The sequence below is a fragment of the Malaclemys terrapin genome, chromosome 12, assembly GCF_027887155.1.
Source record: "Malaclemys terrapin pileata isolate rMalTer1 chromosome 12, rMalTer1.hap1, whole genome shotgun sequence".
NCBI classification, from domain to species: domain Eukaryota; kingdom Metazoa; phylum Chordata; order Testudines; family Emydidae; genus Malaclemys; species Malaclemys terrapin.
This window is the reverse complement of record NC_071516.1, coordinates 12,940,643-12,950,611: the sequence shown is the minus strand read 5'-3', so window position 1 is coordinate 12,950,611 and position 9,969 is coordinate 12,940,643. Positions and strand designations below refer to the sequence as shown.

Here is a 9,969-nt window from a genome sequence, read left to right as displayed (position 1 = left end):
ATTCTTGTTCAGAGTTTTCTTTTCTGATTTTAACCCCCGCTGATTTATATCCTAAAGTAAATGTGTGACTATTTCAGCTGCTCGCCTAGGGAATGCTGGCCCTCCAGTCTTTGTTGCCTGGCGGGCTTGCTAGTTACCCTCCATTCCCCGAAGGGAAAACAATACAGTATCATCTATCCTTTCCCTGCCTAATTTGTTTAAGAAAACCAAAAGTGACTGCTGCAGTTAATTAAAAGGTACTGTCTGATGTTTTCAAAAGAACGCTATCCTTGCTTTCTTGCCGGAGGCAGGTAAAATGGATGTAACTGACAGCCTGGTTGCTGGTTGTGAGTTTAGAGCGAAGATGCAGTCTCAGCTCATATGAGTTGCCACAGGCAGCCCTGCAGGTACAATGTGGCACAAAGAATGAAATGACCTGGAGGAAACTGGTAAAGTCATCTGAGCGTGGGTTTTGTTTGTTTTTTTTAATTAAATCTAACCAAATTTTTTCAGACCTCAAAACCTGTTGGGTTCACTTCCAGTTAGAAGAAAAATTGTGGATGGCTTCTTGCTGTAACCACTAATTTGCCCATCCCTCATAACAACAAAAACCAACAAGGCAGATCATTCCCAGATCCATTGTCCTGTTATGTAAAATGCTGGCAATAGACATAGATAGACTAAGAAGAACATCTAATTTTCTTACCCATGTGCTTAGGTACCCAGGTGTATTTAAACTCCGCAGTGAATTCCACCACTGATGGAGTCCTATTACATAATTCTTCGACCCAAGCCAACCTTGTATTTTCTTTTCTCTGTTTTTTCTAATGGCACTGTCAATGGTTTTTGTATGCTACCAAAGTCATGGTTATAGAGCATATAAAAACAGGCTATTATCTTTATTCTCCAAGTAATCCGTCTGTTTCAGAACAATCTTACCTCGGCCACTAGGGTTTTGCATTGGGATGAACATTGCACTACCACTTCTGATGTAAAATGCTTATTTCTTTGTAATTTGTTTATTCTGTTAACAAATGTATCATGAAGCATCTTACTACATTGATCTGATCAAGATAAATGCTATATTCCAATATTTTTAAAACTTCTGTTCCTGCAAACTAGAGGTGGTGAAAAAAATATTTTTTTTTCACAAATTTGCTTTTTAATTTAAAAATTCAGAATTTTAAAATGTCAAAAAGTGAAACATTTTCACCCAGCTCTATGGGTGATTGAACAATGGGGAAAAATCTTATGAAGGCTTTGTCAAATTTGTCAATCTTCTTTTTTTCAGAATTTTGAAAAATTGCAACTGGGTCCTAATGCAAAAGTGTTTAATAGAGCTGGTTAAAAATGTTCATCTAATATTTCAAATGTTAATATTTTTTTCAAACCATTCTATTCAAGTATTGAATAGAAAACAAGCCAAACAAGCCCACAACTTCAAACAGAGGTGGAAAAATGACGGTTATGCTGAAATATAATTTAAAAAAAAATTGACTAATTTTTGTTTTCCAGTGATATCCTCTACTTCATATTTTAGCATCTTTTCAGGAGGAGAAAGATGAGAGAGGTGATGTGAAGTTTATTTTAATGGCAATTAGATCTGGTGGAACAGTTTTAAAAAAAATAACATGGTTAATATTGTTATGAATAAAAATGCTTTGAGTTCAGTTTGCTGTTACATGTGAATCAGAGTCTTCATAATCTGCAGGTATGTAGATACCAACTATCTATGAAAATGATTACAGGGCTCCAAATTTTCATAAATTTCAGAATTTATTTATTTATCTAACATTTTTATTCTGAAATTTCATTATTCATTAGGCCCCTGTTTAAAAAGTTTGCCATCCAGTCCAAAAAAGCACCAACTATCCTACCTAATTTAGGTGATCCAGCACAGAACACAAATTATGAATACCAAATATACATATAAATACCAATATCCAAATGGAAGACATCTAAATAAGGATATTTGCAGAAATCAGCATTGTTTTCCAAATTGTTCACTAATCACTAACGAAGGGGATAAATTCATAATACTACTTGTTCAAAACAAATTAGGGTGACCAGATGTCCCGATTTTATAGGGGCAGTCCCGATTTTGGGGGCTTTTTCTTATCTAGGCACCTATTACCCCCAACCCCCTGTCTCGATATTTTACACTTGCTATCTGGTCACCCTAAAACAAATAATCAAACACATAGAATAAATTTGTCATATCCAGAGACCAAATGGGAAGTTAAATTCAAATAACCAAATGGGATTAAGGGATCTAGGGGTTAAAGAAAGAGATCCATGCATCTGTATTAGAAAAATCAGTGTCCAGACTTTTCAGAGTGTGAGAAGAGGAGGCTACAGGGACAAATCCTCTATTGAAATCAATGGAGCTGCACCAGTTTGCACCAGCTGAGGAACTGGTATATTACCAGTGTTATGAGCACAGGCCATTATCTGCATATATAGAACTGCAACTGCTTGCAGTCCACCTGTGTAAGAAGCAATGAAATTTCTTTGCAATAAATAGTCTTGACCGGACAATAATGTTGTACCTGTGCAGCTGTGAATAATTTGACGCTGTGCTGAATGAATTGTAGCAGATGTGTAGCAAGTGGGTCAGCCCCTTCTTCCTTTCGCCTGGTTTTATCATCTGTGATACTAAGGTGAGCATTCATTAAATCATATTTGTGTGCATAGTTAGAATGGAGAGTCAGAAATCTCAGCTCGTGGATTGTCACCTTTATCACTGATTTCTTCAACAAATGTAAAAATGTGGAAAACTTACGGCCCAATTCAGTCTGCCATCCCTGCAATAAATCTTTTCGAGCCCTGTCACATCTTTCAGCAGCAGTAGCAAAACAGTCTTTCCTAAGAGCAAATGTCAATCAGATGATCTTTCACCCTCTCTGGATCACTCTAAGCAACGAACGCCTATTAAGATAACCATGTTGAATCCAGGTGGCCATGGCTGGGCATCTAACAAATAGGCTTTGTATCAATCTGAGGCCTTCTGAGTATGTCACATTAGTATTGAGCCTCAGACAGGTTGCCCCTCATTGGCAAGGAGAGAAAATAGTGAGTAAAAGAGCAGTTTGGAATCCAGAAATATCCCATCTTCAAATGGAATTTGTTAGGGGCTTCTTTTTCCAAGCTTAAAGGACAGACATTCTGCCTACCGGGCACATTGCAAATGTTTGTCCATCATTCCAAATATTTTTGCTTTTCTCCTGTGAGTAAATGATGACTCGTAATACCAAATTTAGAGATGGTGTCAGTTGTACCCTAGAACAGAATAATGCAGGGGGCAATTATGCTGTAGGAGAACACCAAAAGCAGCAAATGTACTGCTTCCTTATTCCCATAACTTCTTTCACCAACATTATAATCTTCAGCCACCTGAGAGCGACTTTGTTATATTTGGGCGTATCAAACTGAAGAGACTGTAGGATGGTGCGAAGGAACCTGCCTCCCTTAGTAATTGAGGCAGGTAGAAGAAGACAGATGTGCACAGCCATTTCCTGCAAATTCATGGGTTTCAGTTCTGCAGGGAGCCAAAGGTTAAAAAGTAAGACCATCACTAAAGAGTTTTGCTATAGATCATCGGAGCTCCTCATCCTGGAGTGTCTACTGTGAATGGGCGGTTAGCGGTGATGGAGGTCTTGGCCTGTTACTAAATTCAGCGACCATGAACGCAGCCTGCCACTTTCCTCTTCCTTTCAACAGGAAGCAATGATGTTACAGGGGAAATGTAAAGTTCAGGTGGCCATGCTCTCTTTCTTCCTTGATTACGCTCATGATCTCTAATGCTAGTGAACAAGCCTCTTTTGCCAATAGATTATTTGTTTGTGAGGGGACACTAGTGAAAATTGTGTAAACAGAGGACTATAGCAGCAAGGGCAGTGTGGGAGAATTACACAATCACTAACAGGTCACTCAACAGGAGATGTATAGTAGGTAAAAATGACGCCCTCAGTGTCTGTTGATCTTGATTGAAGGTTGATTGGTCTGGTAAAGTGAAAGAACCTCCAGTACCAGTTTCACTTGGGATTGTAAATCACAGGGAGGGGGAAGAAATAACCTATTAAATTATCTATCCACTTAATAATGTGGACTGTGATCCCCCGATAAAGGATATATCAGGTATTAAACTGATAACAGATGTTAAACTTCACTTCAGCCAACTGGCCAAGAAAGCCTGAAATATTTAAACACCTGCCATTTGAATGGCCTGTTAACAAACGAGAAATCTTTTTCTTGGTTTGTAGGCTCCTTTCCGTTCCCCCCCACTCCCATTTCCAGACTGCATTGCTGTGAGTCTAATGCCATTTGGATTGTTTGTATCTTGTCAAACCTGTTCTGTGGTTTTGTTCTTGTTAGGAAAATTGCTGCCCTCTTCCGGTTTAAAAAAATACCCAAACATTTAAATATGTCTTAAGGAGAATGTCAGTTTCAACATGATGCTACAACCCAATATGAAACTAATTAAATCTAAACAATAGTTTGGCTTAAGACTGAGTCAGAAATGAGGGCAAGCGGTCCTTCCTAGGACAATAGGGTTGGATCCAAATGGTGTTTGAGACATCCTGATCAACGATGTATTTAATGAGATTCATGCAATTTCTTTCTGAAAACAATAACTTTAGCTGTTGGTTGCATAACCCATGATATCCAGCTGAGGCCCCCCAAGTACAGAGTGTTCCACAAAAAGGAATTCCAAAAGCTTTTCAGCTTGACTTAGATAATTAAAACAAGATCTGGAAAACTCACCAATATGTTGAGATGGATTTTAAGGGGTCAGGACGTGTAGGGGGTTCGGTAAAACTCTTCAGGGCAGAATTAAAATATGTTGCTGTACGATTTCCTTACCTGATTTCAAAGATAGGGCCCAATCCTGCAAGGTACTTGCATTCTCTCTCGAGGTACTGAGCATCCTCAAATTCAACTGACTTTAAGGGGAGTTGAGGGTGCTCAACACCTTGCATGATTAAGCCTCAGGAGTATAATGAAATAAATATCTATGTATTATCTACATGCATACTAGGCCCATAAGGAAACACTAACTGAGATTGCTTCAGGTTTAAACTGATTTATGGCTCTCATTCTGCATAAAATTGAGAGAGTTTCTCAACTGCTGGAGATGGGGCTCACAGCTGCTGAAACTCATCTGCAACATTTGTGGGTGGGAAGCAGGGAATGGTTTGGCAGAAGGCACTTCAGGGGAACTTTTCATTTATTGCTTTGCAAGCAAAAGAAAAATCTTCTACCCTACTCCCCCCTCAAACTACAAGAGCTTCAAACAGCAATGAGAACAGCACCATGTCACTTTCTTAAAAATTAACACCGGAGGGCCATGTATAATCCTTTACTCACATGGGTAGTCCCATTAACTTCAGTGGGATTAGTCCCTTAATAGACCTTATTTATGCTGATTTTAAGTCCCTGATGTGCAGCCACATCTTTAAATTGGCTTTCCTCCCCTACCACTTGAGAGCAGAGTGATGTAAGAAATTCTTTGCAAAGCTATTGCTTCCTATTCAGATAGCAGACAGTAGCAATTCTATATAATTGATGATTTGGGAACTAAATGAAACCTTAATACAAACAGAAACTACAGCTCACAAGGCAGATATGAAGACAAATGGTAGGTGTATCTCTTAAACATTTATTTAGAGTCATGTTAGGGATTCATTTACCTTTTGTTCATAACTTCCACTGATATTGGTTTCAGAGTAGCAGCCGTGTTAGTCTGTATCCGCAAAAAGAAGAACAGGAGTACTTGTGGCACCTCAGAGACTAACAAATTTATTAGAGCATAAGCTTTCATGGACTACAGCCCACTTCTTCGGATGCATATAGAATGGAATAAATATATGCATCCGAAGAAGTGGGCTGTAGTCCACGAAAGCTTATGCTCTAATAAATTTGTTAGTCTCTAAGGTGCCACAAGTATTCCTGTTCTTTTTACTGATATTGGTGTGACCACTGTTCTAATATAAACATTATTCTCTCATTTAAAATGCTTATCTTTCCTATATTGCTGTGGTGCGACAATTGTTAAGGTTTCATTATAGGCTTCCAGGAGGTGAGGAGTGGGGAATCCTCATCATTGGAGATTTTTAAAGCACAGGTTGGACAAACACCTGCTGTCAGGAATGGTCTAGGTTTATTTGGTCCTGCTTCAGCATACTTGATGACTTCTTGAGGTCCCTTCTAGCCCTACACTTCTATGATTATCAGTGCACTTCAACTATAAAATGCCATTTACCAGTTACAGGCCAGATCCTGCTTGCATCTCTCACATTAATAGGATTTAACAATTAGGTATACATGGCCTGATCCTGCCAGGTTCTGAACACCTTGAAATTCTGTTCATCTCTAGCATCCTGCTAGCCTTACATTCCCGTATAGTAGCCTCTATTAAAAAAACCAAGTGGTTTAATTAATAAATAAATACAAAAGAAGCACCCTACTTAAAATTAAATCTGCCATAGTGTGGTTAGGGTGGATGCATGTGTATAAATATATTATTCTCAGTAACAGAAGTTAGACACTTGAATCCAAATTTTGCAACATGCACGCATCTATTGCATCCCGGTCTTGTAAAAGCAGGCTGTGTGATGAGATTTCTCACACCTGCTTCAGGTCAGCTAAGTGGTTCCCTGGCAACAACTTTCATTGCAGGGGGGGTTTTGCTTCCAGTCCCAGGATATATTTGCAATTTAAAAATGATTGAGATAGAGATCTGAACTATAGTGTTTGGATTGGAACTTCCCCAAAGCTTGGCAGTACTTGGGTCTGGGATTGTGCAGGATTCAGGAGTTGAAGTGTGTGTGTGTGTGTAGGGGGGTAGAATCAGAATTTTGGGTCAAGAGTGAGACCGGCTTTTATTTTGTGAAGTGGCTCACCCATCACTTACAACAATCCCAACCTGGATATTTATGTTCCATCCACGCTTGTTAATCAGTCAGTTAAACTATGTATAGGAAAAGCAACAACGTGGCTCTTCATGCTGCCGGATGCCGCTGCGGTGATCTCAAGCATAAGCTGTAGATTTTTATCTTTTAAATTGAGCTGTCCCTTGGGCACAGCCGCTGCCCCTGTCCACTGCTATCCTTGTCACCAAGCTGTCCTCCGCGCTTGGTGCTGCCCTGCCGCAAGGCTTGAACCATAAGGCTGTGTTTGCTGCATGAGGAGTATTACAGTGGACAAGGCCAGAGATCAAGATTTGGGGTCCTGGGGATATCTTGGTTTAAAGGTAATGGGACTGTGACTGTACTTGGGAAGGGCAAGAGACCAGAACTGGAATAAGCTGGGGCTCAGAACAGTCATATGCTTTTGTTTGTGTGTGTGTGTGTGTGTTCCATAGGATTAAATATATTCACCTTCAGTTATTTCCAGCATCAGGGAGAAGTGAAGATGCCCTGCAAAATAAGAATGACTTTGAGAATTCTTTCCCTGACTCCTCTACCGCCTTTCTCTCTGGCTTCCCCGAGTTCCAGCTCCCAGGGGCATCAGCTTGTGCAGAATGTAGCAGGTAGGCTTCTTACATGTTCAAGCAAGTTGGAGCACATCACCCCCACCCTCAAATTTGTCTCTCTAATTTTAAGGTGCTGCAGTATTCTGTGACACTATCACACATTCCCAGGCGTATCAGGATCCAGTTGAAAATGGTCCTATGCAGGTTTTTAAACCCTTTACGGACTTGCCCTAGCTAACTGAGACAAGTTCATCTCTGGTGTAACTCCACTGAAGTTGGGTAACTCCACAAGCCAACAGACTTGTTAGCCACCTTGCTGTAAATTCCTCGTGGATACAAGGCACTGTAATTTTTAGCTCAATGTAGCTAGTCGAGGTAAGCCCATATTGTTGACCTGGACTAGCTACACAAAGGTAAAAAACGACCTGTCTCTGTTAGGATTTTGCAACGAGAGATCTAACTCAAATGAGCTGTCTCTGTAAGAACACTCTTTTTGGCAGTGAAGATGTAGCCTTTGTTAGAGCAGTGGTGAACCTAGCAGGTGCTCAGATCAGGATCTGGAAGGTTTTGCTTTGAGGTGGAATCAGGGCTAAGGTTTAGACTCTGAATCAATGGTGGTGAAATCTCATGATTTCACCTGCTCATTTGCTGTTGATATTTAACCCTTTCAAATCAGTATGCAGATACTGAGGTTAGTAATGCAATTTCCTCTCTAGTCTCTTCAAAATTTCTAGTCCCTATTTCCCATCACATCATCTCCCTCCTCTGCAGAATTCCATTTCAAATGTTCATTGGAAAAGATAGATTTGTCACAGATCCTTAACCTGTTTGGGGTGGGAAGGGCAAGTCAGCAAGGGTGTCTATTACCTGGCCATGCACTGCTGTCAGTTCATATTGCAAAAATGCCCTTTGGGATCAAGTGAAGTACCTCCATCTATCAAGGGGTGAAGTAGGTGCAAAGCTACCACAATATATTGCATGTAAGAGGCCCTTACAATGCAAAAGAAGAGCGGTAACTCAATAAATCAATTGCATGTACAAAAATAAATCAGATCAACTTATAAATCAATTAACGTGTCTGTTAGTGACTCTTTTAAAGATGCCCGTAAGAGCCTGGAAAAAAGATTAAGAATAAAAAACTGTGGCTCCTTTTATTGATCTTGTTACTGTAGATTCTTAAGTGTTCCCCCTTCAGCAACAGAATGCAGCGCTCTCATTTTTGAAAGCTAAAAAATGGTCAACCCAACCACCGATTTCTGTCTGGAGTGAAACAAATACCACAATTTTTATTTGTGTGCGTTCAGCCACTAAAGAGTTAATAGTGTTGTCTGACTCTTGTAACCCTATCCCTTTCTCAGACAGGTCTCTTCCTTGCCACACCCAACTGGTATTAGCAGCAGACAAAAAAGCAGACATATGAAAGAAAATATGTATGTGCACGCGCGCGTGCGGTCCTTCATTCCTGAGCTATAAATGCTACTACAGCAAGGCACAGATTTTCAGCAAACGTTGTCGTTTTCAAATAGATTTCTGTCCTTGTAAATGTCCACGCGAGCGCGTCAGTGGCACATTTCCCTTCAGATGTCGTTCTCAGGCATAGCTCCGTTAAACCCACATTTCAAACTTGAAGGGTGAAGGGTAATTTAGGTCTGGCCCTAGCTGTGTCTCTGCAGAGTTCAAGCTCCAACCTCCTGTGAACAAAATGCTAAGGTTCCTTATTGATCAAGGGTGCAATTTCCCACTCTCTGTACAAAGCAGGTATTGAGTGGGGAGCGGACTGTAGTCCGGGGAATGGACTTCAACCTCAAAACCTACCTGCAGGCTATGGGCTGTAGTGCTGCCCCTTTCCTGCATGTAAGATGGAATATATGGGGTACTGTTCCTCCACAGTCCTCCTTCACAAAGGGTTCCCAACCACGACATCTGCGCATGCAAAGCTCAATAGTCCTCATAGGTGGCTTAAGTGTAATATAAAGGGCCTTTTCAGGTCATCTCTTCCAGGGTGAAAGTCACCCCAAACAGTTTTCTGAGGCCTTGTCCACACCTAAAATTTGGTTGACCTAGCCACATCTCTCCCAAAACTCCTGCCCTGCGTGAGATTACGGTAGTTAGGTTGACTTAACCCCCATTGTAGATGCAGGCATGTCCATGAAAGAATTCTTCCATCGGCCTAGCTACAACCGGTCATGGGAAGGATTACTACAGCAATGATAAAAACCCTTCCATCAGTGTAGGAAGTGGTATAGCTGCAGTTGTGTTGCTGTAGCACTTGTGTAGACGTACCTGGAGGCCTGCTCTACACACAGGTTTTTATACCGGTATAACTAGGTTAGTGGGGTGATTTTTCTTTCCTTTACTGATTTTATTATATCAGAACATCTCCTAGTGTGCATGTGGTTATACTGGTGTAAAGGTGCCTTACACCTTATTACCCAAAGGAATAAGGTATATTGATATAAGCACATTACATTGCTGTTACTCCAGCCATGCTAGAGGAGTTGTGCTGCATTACCTAT

The 9,969-nt window shown here is 40.5% G+C and overlaps 1 non-coding gene across 1 annotated transcript; it reads right to left on the bottom strand.

The window, feature by feature from the left end:
* Positions 1–3,974: 3,974 nt before the first annotated feature.
* Positions 3,975–4,173, bottom strand: LOC128847179 (U2 spliceosomal RNA). The gene has a single exon (XR_008446863.1). It is a non-coding gene; the product is annotated as a U2 spliceosomal RNA (small nuclear RNA).
* Positions 4,174–9,969: the final 5,796 nt, after the last annotated feature.